This window comes from Panthera onca, chromosome D1 (genome assembly GCF_046562875.1).
Source record: "Panthera onca isolate mPanOnc1 chromosome D1, mPanOnc1 haplotype 2, whole genome shotgun sequence".
NCBI classification, from domain to species: domain Eukaryota; kingdom Metazoa; phylum Chordata; class Mammalia; order Carnivora; family Felidae; genus Panthera; species Panthera onca.
In genome coordinates this window covers 78,803,581-78,817,310 of record NC_138348.1, presented here as the reverse complement: position 1 = coordinate 78,817,310, position 13,730 = coordinate 78,803,581, and the positions used below count along the sequence as shown (strand labels likewise).

General features: G+C 34.7%; 1 long non-coding RNA gene across 1 annotated transcript in view; it reads right to left on the bottom strand.

Moving 5' to 3' along the window:
- The window catches only part of LOC132661117 (uncharacterized), a 39,637-nt gene extending 27,398 nt beyond the window's left edge, over positions 1-12,239 (bottom strand). Inside the window, exons 1-2 of the long non-coding RNA XR_013550364.1 lie at positions 12,045-12,239; positions 11,296-11,473 (exon numbers count right to left, since the gene is read on the bottom strand). This is a non-coding gene — a long non-coding RNA (uncharacterized LOC132661117). The remainder of the gene's footprint in view (positions 1-11,295; positions 11,474-12,044) is intronic.
- Positions 12,240-13,730: the final 1,491 nt, after the last annotated feature.

Here is a 13,730-nt window from a genome sequence, read left to right as displayed (position 1 = left end):
AAGTGGATAATTTTAAAGCTGTTCCTGAAAATTTGTAACTTAAAACATGAACACAATCCAAGAATGACATGAACAAAGTAGTATGACCATGTGGGCCCCAGTCCACTCTCAGGATGAACTTCCATTAGCCTCTTTGTGAGGTGTAACTGCATGGAGGCTGATGTTGTGATGTGACTCCAGGGTTTTCATCAGGATGCTCACTAGGTTCCAGAATGTAAAGCAATAAAATCATAATCTGTCCTCTGAGTCAGGATGGTAGAAAAAATTAAATGGTGAGCCAGAGAAATAACTTGCCATATAACTCAGCCTGGCAAAACACAGATGCCATTATTATCACAAATTAATATGTAATTACCTGCCATGTTTCATTTGCTGTGTTCAACCAAATAGAAAAGAATAGAACTGAGCAGATAGAAGACAGCAGGCTTCAGTAGGAGGATAAAAAAAGAAAAGAAAAAGAAAACGGGAGGGGAATAAAAACACTTAATCAGTTGGGGGAAGACCTGGATTTTTGTTGTGGTTTTGCCACTAACATTCTCTGTGACTTTGAACAGTTTATTTAATATCCTTGAATATAAATTTCCTATTTTGTAAAGTAAAGTGAATTAATAAATAATTCTGAGTCCGGTCTAGTTCTAAGATTATATTAATAACTCATATCCTTATACTTTTATATTTTACAGGCTCATATCCTGAACTACTTCACCTTGACTGACAGGCTACTAAAGATGCCATTTACAATATCACTCCTACGTAAGCTCCTTCCATAAGACAGTAGTCCTATATTCCGGTTAACAGAGAGGATCTTTTAAGCTCACTACAAAACACAGAGATTCTTTTCTATGGTTTACTTTGGTGTATATTGTTCTTGTTTAACAGATGTTATTATGTGACACAACCATATGAAGAGACCAGTGGAAAACTAGGCATTAAGCAGAAATGGAGCAAGGTAAAACAATTTGTGATAGGAAGATGCACTCATTTTTCTTTTGTTAATATGTTTCAGGAACTGAAAGTCAGAATCATAGCCAAATTCTAGTGAGATATCACAGAAATATAAATAACTATGATATTTATGATACTAAATAATAAACTAATCTATTGTTATGTATTATTACAGAAAACACAGTGAGTCAGGAGAAATGGGTTTCAGTTTTAGAAATGAACTTCTAAAAAAAAAGTTCAGTTTAGAACTTTTGAGTCATTGGACAATGTTTTATTCATCCTTTCATACACTTTATAAAATTACTGAGTACTTACTATGGGTCAAGAAATTTTAGATGGTGGGCTCTGAGTGAACAACAACAATGAAAAAAGACTGTTTAATGTTTAGAAAAGCCGGTCTTGGTTTCTTTGACTTTCAAAAATAAAGACAAATTCTGATTTTCTCTCTGACTGTATGACTCATTAGATATGACCTTGGAAATTTTACTCCTGTCCTAACAAGAATAAAGCTGAACAAATGAAAAACAACAATTCTTAGATTCATTAGGTAACTGAGGTCACAGGGCAAGCTACAACCCCTAAAACTGGAGACAGAGGTGGATTAAGAGAATCAAAACTTACCTGGAGCCCACAAACTAAAACCTGCTGCTGAAGTGGGTGATCAGCAGGAACATTTTATAATGGACAAATTACTGGAGGCCCAGTGTAGACCAGCTTGAGACTTAAAAATGTCACTGTGATGATGAATATATTATTGCTAGAGAGAATAAATGAGTAGGGATTCTGTATGATTATGGCATAAGATGCCCCTCATTTTCTTCCCTCTACATCATAAACAGAAATGTGTTTTTTTCACAAACAAAAAGCCTCTGTGAGAATTGTGGCTTGGCACTGGCTGTGGACTCTTGCAGTAGCCTTTGACCAGTTCCAGCTCCTCTCAGCTGAAGTCTCAGAACACCTGGAGGAAATGGACTTGGGCAGTTATCCACAGATGAGAAAGTCTTTGTGGAAGTCCAGGTTCAGAGAGAGGATGTTTGAGCACTCCACTGGAGCAAAAATATACATGTTTTGACACATTGGAATGGGAAACAAGACAGTTTCACTCTGCCTGTTTCACCCGTTCCTCAAGGCAGTATAGCTTAGGGCTAAGTGAGACATTCTGGGCTGTGATTTCTTGTGCAGGGATAGAGAGAGCAGGTGAGTGAGTGCCTGACTTCTGCAGCTGTACTGGATGCTGTCAAAAAGACTCCTTTTTCTCTCACAGAATCTAGAATATTAAATCAGGATCTCCATTACTAGGAGGAGGGAGGAGATCGGGAAAGTACAGATAAGATTCTCTGAGGGCATTCAAGGGATGTGGATCCTGTGGACTGCATTGTGGGCTTCACCAGGAAGATCACCCACACACCGGTGTGAAAGCCTCACTCACCTGTGAACCTCCCCAACTTGCCCTCAGCAACCCATTGACCGCACACACCTCACTCACAGGTCCTTTGTTCTCCAGAATGCTCCTTGTACATTTTCCTAAAGTCATTAGCAAATGTGAGCTTTGTAGGTGGCTAGAGAGCATGTGCAGAAAGTACGTCAGGGTCTGGAGGCAAAGAAGAAACTACAAATTTTAACTGTAGCACCTCCTTTGGGGAAACAAAAGAGAGGCTATCAACAGTGTTCTGGTACAATGTTGGATTGAAAGAAGACATTAAGCTTAAGAATTCTACCACAAGAGAGGGCAAGAAGTGTGGAGCAGGTGAATCTAAATAAGATCTGAGAAAGTCTCAGAATCACTAGCAGTACTGGTAGATGTATTTCTCTGCCTCTTGAAGGCAGTTAGTAAAGATTAGAGGAAACGGCTGCAACTTTACATGCAAAGACAACAATGCAAAACTCCAAAGAACATAAAATTCCAAGGAAATATGACATCATTAAAGGATCAAAAGTTTTCTAGCAACCAAACCCAAAGACATGTAGAACCATGATTCATCTAATAATAAATAATTGAAAATGGACAAATAAAGACAAATTCAATGACAGTTCAATGAAATCATGAAAATCATACACCAACAAAATAAGAAATTTAAAAGAGATAGAAATCATAAGAAAATAAAACCAGAAACTCTGGAGCTGAAGAATTCAGTAAATAAAATGAAAACAAAAAATGAGCATCAATAGCAGAATAGATCTAACAGAAAAGAGAGTCTGTGAGTTGGAAGATAGAAACTTTGAGATTACCCAGAAAAGAAGAAAGAAAAAGTAAAAAAAAAAAGTGAAGAAAATTGAGGTCATTTAAGGGATTGCTTCAAAAGAACCACTATGCAAATCAACAGTGTTCAAGAAGAAGAGAAGGATAAGGGAAATGTAATTCAAAGAAATAATGGCTGAGAATTTCCTAATCCTGGGGAGAGATTTGGATGTCCAAGTTCATTAAGCTAATAGATCACCCCATAATTTCAATCCAAAAAGATTTTCTCAGAGACACATTACAATTAAACTGCAAAAATCAAATACAAAGAAAGAATCCTAAGCAGTAAAAGAAAATTGAACCTACATTTATCAGGAAAAAAAAATGTACAGGCCATGAGATAGTGAGATGTTACAGTCACTGTTGAAAGAATAAACTGCCAGCCAAGAAGACCCTATCTTGAAAGATTATTCTTCAGAAATGAAGGAGAAAAAAGAACTTTTAAGATAAATTCATAACAACTGGAACTGCCTTGTAAGGAATTCTGAAAGGAGTTCTTCCAGCTGAAATGAAGGGACACTTATTAGTGACATAAAAAGATCTGAAAATATACAGCACACTAATACAGATGTGTATTTTGTATGTGATTAAAGTTAAGTTGTTATCAGCATAAAATAGACTGCTGAATCTCTAAGATATTTTGTCTAATCCTAATAGTAACTGCAAAGAAAACACCTGTGGTAAGTCCACAAAAGGTAAAAGGAAGAGATTCAGGGCATACTACTGTGGGAAATCATCAATTCACAAAGGAAGGCAGCAAGAGGTAGAAAGGAACAAAGGAGCTACAAAACAGGAAACAATTTAGAAGGTAGTTCTAGTGAGGCGCTTAGATCAGTAATATCTCACAACAAAAAGAGGCCCATAACCATATGGTTTTACTGGTGAAATGTACCAAATATATAAAGAAAAATTAACACCAATCCTGATCAAATTCTTTCAAAAAATTGAAGAGGAGGGACCACTCCTAAACTCATTTTATAAAGCCAACATTACCCTGATGTCAAAGCCAGATAAGGACACACCAGAAAGTTAAATATGATAAACCCACAGCTAACATCATACTTAATGGTGAAAGGTTGAAAAGCTTATGCTCTAAAATCAGGAAAAAGAAAAGGATGCCCACTCTCATCACTCTTAGTTAAGTACTGGAAGTCCTAGCCAGAGAAATCAGTCAAAATAAGGAAAGGAAGGGCATCCAAAACCAGAAAGGAAGTACTTATTTGTAGGTGATATGAAATTATATATAAAAATCCTAAAGACTACCAAAAAGCTGTTAGAATTAGTAAAAAAAAAATTCAGTAAAGTTGCACAATACAAAATCAACATACAGAAATCAGTTGCAATTCTATATTATAATGATGAAATACCTGAAAAAGAAAAACCTTGCATTCACAATAATATCAAAAAAAGTAAAATAATTAGGAATTCATTTAACCAGGAGGTGAAAATCTGAAAAATATATAAATGGGAAGATATTCCATTACCAGAAAAATTAATATTGCTAAAATGTCCATACCATGTATAGATTCAATGCAGTTCCTACCAAAATTCCAATAGCATTTTTCACAGAAGTGGGAAAAAAATCCTAAAATTTGTGTGGAGTTACAAAGACTGCTAATAGCCAGAGCAATCCTTTTTTTTTTTCTTTTTTTTCTTTTTTTTTGGATTTTTTTTTTATTTTTCAATATATGACATTTATTGTCAAATTGGTTTCCATACAACACCCAGTGCTCATCCCAAAAGGTGCCCTCCTCAATACCCATCACCCTCCCTCCCCTCCCTCCCACCCCCCATCAACCCTCAGTTTGTTCTCAGTTTTTAAGAGTCTCTTATGCTTTAATAGCCAAAGCAATCCTGAGAAAGAAAAGCAAAACAGAAGGCATCATACTTCCTGAATTCAATCTATATTACAAACCTATAGTAATTCAAGCAGTATGGTACTGACATAGAAATAGACACACAGATCAATAGAACAGAATCAAGAGCTTAATAATAAACCCCTGCATACGTGATTAACTAATATTTGACAAGGAAGCCAATGGACAAAGGATAGTTTCTTTAATAAATTATGTTGGGAAAATGCATAATCACATGCAGGAAAAATAAATTGGACCCTTATACCACTTACAAAAATTAATGTGAAATTGGTTAAAGACCAGAAGACCTGAAACCATAACTTATAGAAGAAAACAGGGAAAAATACTCTTGACATTGTTCTTGGCAATAGTCTTTTTTAATATGACACCAAAAGCACAAGCAATAAAAAGCAAAGATCAGTAAGTGGGACTATGTGAATTAGCCACTATGGAAAATATTATGAAGTTTCCTCAAAAAATAAAAATAGAAGTACCATATGAGCCAACAATCTCATTTCTGTGCATATATCTAAAAGAAATGAAAATAGGATATCAAAGAGATCTGCACCCCCATGTTTATTGTAGCATTATTCACAATAGCTACAATGTGGAAACAACCTGTTTCAGTTAATAGATGAATGGTTAAAGAAGATGTGACATACACATGCACACACACACACACACAATATTATTCAGCCATGAGAAAGAAGGATATCCTGCTGTTTGTGACAACATGGATGAACCTTTAGAGTATTATGCTAAGTGAAATAAATCAAACAGGAAAAGACAAATACTGTGTGATCTCACTCATATGTAATCTAAAAAAGACAAACTCAGAAACAAAGTAGACTGGGGCTGGGCAAGGGATGGTGAGGGTGGAAATATTGGTCAGTGGGTACAAACTTCCAGTTTGACGATCAGTATGTTTAGCATGGCAATATCATTAGCAATACTATATTATATGCTTTAAGGTTCCTAAGAGACATTTTAAATATTCTTATCATAAAAAATTAAATTGTAATTCTGTGATATGCTGGAGGTGTTAGCTAGTGCTGTAGTGGTAATTGTTTTGCAAAAATAAGTGTATTTTAATGGATTGTACCTCTTAAAATTACACAATGTCGTATGTCAATTATATTTCAACAAAGCTGGAAGGAAAAGAGTGCCTGGTTATATACTGTCAAAGCTATGCTTTGTATCTAGGCATATCTAGTAGCTTTATACATCAATGTTATCTTGCATATAGATATTGACAAAATAGAGGTCACACTGAGAATGGCAACTATGATACTCAGGAACTTGAAGTATATTATGAAGAAAACTCTAAACTGTTAAGCACAAGAACACTGGATAAAAATCACATAGATTGCAGCTTAATAGAAAGAACTTTATAATCATGATTGCCTGAGACAGTATATGTACTCACCAAACCTTTTCTCTTTTATCCCTTTATTTGTTTGTTGGTTGGTTTACTGGATGGCTACAGAGTTACATTTCCTAGTCCTTTGGAGGCAAGTACATCCAGGTGAATGAGATGTAGCCACTAGAACACTAGCAGAAGTAAAATACACAAAACCCAGGCCTGGTACATAAGATCTCCCATGCATGATCTTTCATGTCTCTTTTACCTCTGACAATTAAATGGAAAATATAATAAAGACTTACAGGATGGTGGTATTCTGTGATAGAAAGATCCTGTGGCCCTACTGCCCTGAAATCCATCAGTAGGCTTAATTGAGTGATAAATAAACTTCATATTTATTAAGCTATTGAGATCTGGAGTTTATCTGTTTGAGCAAACAGTGCCACTTACACTAGCTAGTCTAGTACTCAAGGGCACATTATATTTCCATGTGTCACTTATTTGCCTGTTTCCTCTTACATTCATACTCTGCTCTTTTTAGCACAGGAGTTAACTCTTAAAAGTTTTTGCTTGTTTCAGGCCATGTTGCCAATTGCTTTGAGTAATAGAAGCTACTGGCAGAAGGTTGGTGGGTGAAAGGAAGAAAGAAGCCCAAATGTTTCTCTCCCCTTCTTTCAATCCCCATCTCTGACAAAATAGCAGTGGCTACATCTTTCCATGATGGATCTCCTGCAAGTAGGATTTTCCATAGTCACAGTTTCTGGTGTATGGTCTAGGCTGCTAGACTGTGGTAGCAGTCTCCTTCTTTGGGCACACCAGGCATAGGCTTAAGAGCAGCTTCCTGAATTTGCTAATCTGAGTTAACTCATATTTCCTGATTGCTCTTACAACTCTTCTAACAGTTTCATAACTGATTTTCTATAGTAAACACTTTTATTTTTTAGTTGCCTGCTATGGGTTTGTTCTCCTGGCTGGATACCGAAATGCTATCCTCTGGTTGCTAGCAATGATATATGTGAAATTAAGATATAAAATTAACCTCTACATTAGATGATATTTAAAGTCATTTCATATTCAAATAAAATAACTTCATTTCAAAGATTGAGTAGACGTGGTACAAGTAGTTTATGACTCAAAATGCTCTCAGTTGTAACAGAAAACTAAACTCAAGATGGCTTAAACAATGTAATTCAACTGCTTTCACAACCTGAAAATATAGAGATGGTGGGGTAGCAGGGTTGTCAGATTCAGTCTTATTAGGGCCACAGTTCTATTCCTGTGTGTTTCACCTCCCCCTCTTCTATATACTCTTCATCTGAAGATTGCATGCTGTGTTCTCATTGGCTTAGTTCTGGATCATCAATGGTGCATCTTTGCTTACATCCATTATGACTAGCCCTAGAGCTAGACACATTGTGTATCATATCCAAATCAAAAATTTGTAACACTTCCAGAAATTAGTGGATCTTTAAAGAAAATGGATGTTTTTAGGAAGAAGGAAGAGGGAGAATGGATGCCATGTAAATATTCAGCAAGTGTCCACTATAGTGAATATTTAGAATTACATTTTTTTTTTTAAATAGAACTTTTTTCTTTCCCCTTTATGTCACTGAGATCTTTAAACATGTCTGAAATTAGATTAGCTTGAATGGACTAAATCTGGTAATCATCTGCTATCTTACAGGATTCTAATAGAATCTTCAGAAAGGCAATTTTTATAGATGTAATGGGTAAAATATAATGGAAAGTTTGATCAGTGTTACACCCTTAAAATTCTCTTGTAAAAGTAGTTACTAAAACTCACTGTGAATTCAAATATAAGTGATTTTTCTAAATTATTTCAAAATATATGTGGCCAATTAGGAAGCCCATACGTAGATTATTTTCCTATAGGAGCATGAAATATATTGAGAATGATAAATACAGTGATTAATGACAATGAAATATTATAGCCAATATGTGTGTGCTTTCATTAGACACTCTTTCTAGAATTTTATGATTTATGACTTGTTAGTTGAGATCAAGCAATTACATTTTCACCAAGGTGCTATTTAATGTTCATATTAATAGGAATCATGAATACATCTGAGTGCTTAATTTGACCAGAATACTGTACTAAGCATATCTCTTTTAGTTCCCATAACAGTCTTTTTAATTTAATACTATTATCTCCATTTATAGATAAAGCTGAGTTTAATAGAAAGTAGTAAACAAGGGCTCTTAAAGTGCTAAAGTACTGTAAACAATTGTGTGACTATAATAAGACCCTTGCACTTTTCTTGATATCAGTGGATTTTTCACTATTGTAGCCTGATCTTAGCTAAATAAGCAAATTTAAATAAAGTGGAAAGCAGCATTTCTTTAGAGCAGGGGATGTTAGTATCCTCTTCAACAACAGTAACCATAAAAATAAAATCACATTCAGTTTAAAATTTCTTACTTAGCAAAGCAGAAAGAAACAAGCCATCAAAAAAGGAGTCAAGAAGTCCATGAGCTATTCATTCTCCAAAAATTGTTTCTTCTCCATCTTCACATTAACATTGGTAATATTTAAGACAGAACTAAAGAGCCCCAAAAGGAAGATAATTGTAAAGAGGAGGTCTCAGAATTCTACATTCTTTTGGCAAGAAATCTAGTCTTTAGTTTCCATATATACAGTTTTGCTTTCCATCTGATACCACAAAAATAATTATTTCTTATATGAGCCATCCTGCATGCTCCCAATATAATCTACACACAAGTCTGTGTCTTCCCCATTTTTACCCCATCTCCCAACTCCTCCCCAACTTTTGAAAACTTTCCACTGTAGTACTGGAACGTACAGGGGCTAATTAGCATAATGTCACATTGTCTCAACATTTCAGAATGTTCCCTTCTTCTAGCTCTAATAGAAACTTGATCTTCCTCTGATGATACTACCTTTGCTGCAATCTACACAAGTAGTAAATGCTTTCTCTATAATACCCTCAAAAAATAAAGTGATTGTCCTTCTAGTTGTTGACATTTTCATTATTTTTTCCTGAAAATATCATAAATTATTTATCAATAGATTATCCCCTACTACCCATATTTATTGAAATCATCCAAAGAACTTAGATCATCTTGTTTGTCTTTGAAACATTCAGTTACTGAATTTTTGTCATTATCTTCAAAATATCTGTCATGGTTTGGGGTGATTTCATTATCCACATAGATTATCATAGCACCACTGTTGACTATTCAAGTAATTGTCATCTCCACTTCCATTTATGTTGATTTTAGTTATTTCAACCATTCCCTTCCTAGGCATACCCTAGATCCAGTCATTAATCTCAGTTTCAAATATCCTACTCTCTAGCGCCTCGTATATCCAGCTCATACACTCTAGAACACTACTAACATCAACAATCTATTCATATTTATCAATTTTATTTACTTTCAATCCCATAATGTCCTCTTTTTCCTTATCCTAGATAAGTCCCACCATCCAATCAAAATAATTACTTTTATATTAAATTTCCTTTTCCCACTTTTGCTTAATGTCTTTAACCTTTTAAATTTAACATTTTGCCAATTTTGATTCTGTATTTGTATAACTGGATGGGAAACACACACACAATCCCTTGTATCATGATAAATTTATGAGATCAAACTCCAAGTATTGCCATAAAATCTTTCCTTAGGTCAGCCACTCACTCTCCTGGATGACTATTTCAAGTTTTCTCATTTTCCTGTAAATCTTCATGCCTTCTGTTTAGTTTCATTCTAATATCACTTCCCTCTCATTGAGAATAAAGCAAACATTAAAAATGTTCACCCTATATCAATGTATCTATCTACCTTTCCTTCTTTCCATTACTGTAGGCATACTCTGTGCCATATAAATGCCAATCCTTCCATTTTGTACTAAATCTCATTGCCATATGCCTATCCAAGAACTATATACTAGTTGAACACTCTCCCTCTTGCTTCATTCAAGATTATCTAAATCATTACTAACAGCATATATTATTCTGCTGACACATATATGATACATATACATATAATTTATACATATTATTTCTCCCATTAAAAGTGAACTTTCTAATGGCACCTACTCTCCCCTTCATCTGCTACATACTTTTATTTTCCTTTTTGGAGCAAAATTCCTTGATGACATTTTTCATACTAGTTGCCTAAAATTCTGTCTACATATACTCTATTGAATTCATACCAAGGACTTTGCTCCTAATTTTTTATTGAAATTCCTCTATTAATTCATTGTCCAGTCCTCATCTTACCTGACCTATCAGTAGACATTTGGCATAGGTATGCATCTTTCTTCCTTTAAGCATGGCCTTCATTTAGATTTCAAGACAACACTCTGTCTCGTATTAATTCTTTCTGGTTAATTCATTATTGTGATAGGCAGAATAATATGGGGTTCTCTAAAAGATTTCCATATCTCAATTCCCAGAAATTGTGAAGATGTTTGCCTTACATGGAAAAGGGGACTTTATAGATATAATTAAATCTAGGATCTTGGGATGGGCGTATATATTATCCTGGATTATCTAGATGGGCCCAGTGTAATTATGAGTTCTCCTAAGAGGAGGAGACTGGAAGAACAGATTAGAAAAAAAAGATATGATGGCAGACACACAGGTCAGAGTAATAGGATTGCTGGCTTTCAAAATGGAGGAAAGGGCCATGAAATCCAAGTGGCCTCTAGAAGCTGGAAAAGACAAATAACTAATTCTCCCCTGGATGGTCCAGAAGGAATGCAATCCTCACAACATTTTTATTTTAACCAGTGAAACCTATTTTTGGCTTCTGATTTTCGGGACTCTAAGAAAATTAATTTGTTGTTTGAACCACTAAGTTTGTGGTATCTCGGTATAGCAGCAATAGAAAACTAATACAGGCATACTTGCCTTCGTTGGTCTCTTCTTTTCTTAACTGTATTCCAGGCATCAGTTCTTAATTTCTCTTTCCTTTTCTTCATTTCCTCTCTGCTCCCCTTTACTTTCCATCTCTTGCTTTTCTTCTCCCTTTTATTATCCTCTTTATCTTCTTGATGATGTCTTTCAGATTCATAGCTTTGAAAAATATCTAAATAGTAATGATCCCTAAATGTTTATTTCCAGGCAGAATGTCACCCTTATTCTCCAGAGTTCACTAATTATCATCTCCTCTTAGAGCTAACGAACATCTTGAAAATCACAAATTCAATTTTTTTTTAAAAACAAAACTCATCCCTTACCACACACACACACACACACACACACACACACACACACCATAATAATTTTCCTGTGTTCATTAATTACAATTCTATTCTTTCAGTTCCTCAGTCCAAAAACTTTGTAGTCATCCCTAAGTCTTTTTTTTTTCCTCAAACCTCACATCCAACTCATTAGGAAATACTGTTTGCTCTAATTTTAAGATATATCTAAAATTATACCACGTTTCACCAGCTACATTGTTACTATCTTCACCCAATTTACCATTTGTTTCATCCAGATTATTGCAAAAGCATTCTACCTTGATCCTCCTGTGAATGCCCTTCCTTACCTATAGTCTAACTTCAGCATGTAGCCAAAGTAATCCTATGAAAACAAGCTTCTGTATGGCTTGCTCTTGTTCAAAGCAAACACTAATGTCTTCACAATGATGGAAATACCTTAGTATGTGACTTCCTAATTGCTTTTTAGATGTCGTCATCTTCTACTCATTTATTTGCTTTTTTATTAATTACTGAAAAATTGGAACCTTTGCTGTTTCATGCTCACTGGAGGACTGGTGCTGCATAAGAATATTCTCTCAGAATGCTCTTCTATCAAACATCTGCATGGCCCACTCCTTTACCTCCAGTAGGTCTTTGTTCAGGTATCTATTTTCTCAGTGAGGACTTTCCTTGCCACCTTTGTTTATGTCATAATGTTTTCAAATTGTCACTCCCTATCTACCAGGCCTGTTTTATTTTCCCCAGTAGCTCTTACCACCATCTCATATACCATATAGTTTGCTTGTATATTTGTTTTTTGTCTACTGCTATCCAGGATGCAAGCTCCATTAGACTAGAGATTTGTTTCACTTACTGCTATATCCTTGGTATAAAGAACAATGACTAGAATGTACTAAGGGCTTGATAAATAATACTGGTCACATTTAAATAAATATACGTTCTCCATATAGGCCTTAGAGGGCAGATATAATGAGAATAAGATCAAGAATTAGGTTCCTTTACAGATCAATTTCATAACTTTCAGTAATTAATACATTTATTTATTCATTTTTTATTCAGGAAGCATTTATTCCTTGTTCATTATGATCAGGTTATTCTTACAGGCATAAGACATACAGCAAAGAAGAAGATTCAGTCTGGACTTTGAAAGATTTTTCTCAGCTAGGGAAAAAAAAATCACAAAATGAAGATAATACAGGGAAGACTATGGTAAGACCCACAATAAAAACAAAAGTGAGGAAGCTTTATGTGTATAGTATGATGATTTATAGAAACATATATTTTAATCATGACAATTACAGAAAAATAATGTTGAGCATTTCTACTCTCTGAGCCTCTGTTCAATCAATCTTTAAACTATGGGTTATATTTGCTCTCTACACCTTCCCAAGGACAGTCACTTGGATAATATATTAATTACTATCAGCTCCAGAAAAATTAGGTTTCTCATGATCTTAACATGTGCAAGGCATGCCAATTCATTTACATTTAGCCAGGATGCAGGTCAATCTTATTCCCTACAAAAAAGCAAGATATGTCAAACAGTATACAACATAATTATATTGCTAGGTCTAAGAGTACTTTTTTCTCCAAATAGATTAAATCACTTCCACATAATATTTTTTGATGTTCTCCTAAGATAGATAAAGGCTGCTAGCATCATAGATTTATCTTTTCTTAGACTCACCAGGGCCAAAAATAATACTGCTAACTTAGGCCATCCTTCTTGTAAATATTCATCATCATGCCACAAGTTAGATCCAGAGACAGAGAGTAGATGGACCAGGACCAATTCATCACTTTTACTTGAAGGAGCATATATCCTGTGGACTGCAAGTAGCAGCATTTTATTTAGATATGGAGGTTGGCATTAATATTATTGAACCTCTCGGTATTATCGGGAGCATAATTTAATGTGGTTTATGTAGATTTCCTTTATGGTTTTTATGCCCCAAACCTCTAAATATCGCATAAAATATATGGATAATAGGAAAATATGCATTCATTAAGTTAATAGTGAAAGCCTGTAATTGCCATAAAAGCAAATCAGTTAGATTAAATGGTTACAATATAGTCATATAGAAAATTAATTCCAACAGTGATAATCACTATTATCTGAAA